The sequence below is a fragment of the Mastomys coucha genome, unplaced genomic scaffold (genome assembly GCF_008632895.1).
Source record: "Mastomys coucha isolate ucsf_1 unplaced genomic scaffold, UCSF_Mcou_1 pScaffold15, whole genome shotgun sequence".
In the NCBI taxonomy this organism is placed as follows: domain Eukaryota; kingdom Metazoa; phylum Chordata; class Mammalia; order Rodentia; family Muridae; genus Mastomys; species Mastomys coucha.
Window position 1 is genome coordinate 148,723,360 of NW_022196897.1, and position 878 is coordinate 148,724,237.

Consider the following 878-nt stretch of genomic DNA (forward strand, 5'->3'; position numbering starts at 1 on the left):
TCTTTCTTCCTGCCCTGCCCCAGGCACGTCTGTCCATCATGAAATCAAGAGGAGGAGAGGAAGTGAAGGAGGCTCCCAGAGAGCCTAAGCCAGCAGAGAGGAGCTAATCTTCCCCACAGGACATCCGCAGTCTTGATTCAGGCTGCAGATTGGCGGTTATGCCCCTGTCCTCCTCTTCCTGACCTTACAGATGGGGAGACAGACTCAGAGAGAAGCAATGAGCACATTGTGAGGGGATTAAGCTCTTGACTCTGACCGACAGTGATCCCTTCACACTACTCAAGAGCTTCATAACCGCCCTGTCCCTAGGGGCATTACGGGTGTGGTTGCTGTGTCACATGTGCATAAGTAGGTGGCAGAGAGGCTATATCAACGCTTAGTGTTCTGATCAATGAACATCTAAATGAGTAGTCCCTTAACATTCCTAGGGGGATGGTGTGGGGGATGAGCCTGAGACAACCACCAATCCAGTTCCAGAAAGCCTGAACAGGGAACAGTTGGGTGCTGCACAGGCCTTAAAGGGCTTTCCTGGGAGCAAGACAGAAACTAGAAGAACCCTATCTGGAACCATGAGCCCTAGTCAGGAGTGAAGCTGAGACAGACCACTCTAGCATAGAGCCACTCAGATGCAGGCTGGGTGAAGAGCAAGCACTAAACGACCACCAGACCAGCACCAGGGCACCTGAACAGGGAGTTAGCCTAAGACAAGTACAAGACTAGCACCACGTAGGCCTGAATGAGCTCCCAGGATAAGGAGTAAGCCAGAGACAAGAAGAATCACACCTGTGACCATGGGCTGGGCTGGGCTGGGTTGGGGGCTGAGAGAGACAACTGTCTCATGGGGCCACTTAGGTAGGCTAGGCAAGGTGTGAACACTT

The 878-nt window shown here is 52.6% G+C and overlaps 1 pseudogene; it reads left to right on the plus strand.

Annotated features, from left to right (window-relative positions):
• Positions 1–298: 298 nt before the first annotated feature.
• On the plus strand, positions 299–423 carry LOC116092785 (annotated as a pseudogene).
• Positions 424–878: the final 455 nt, after the last annotated feature.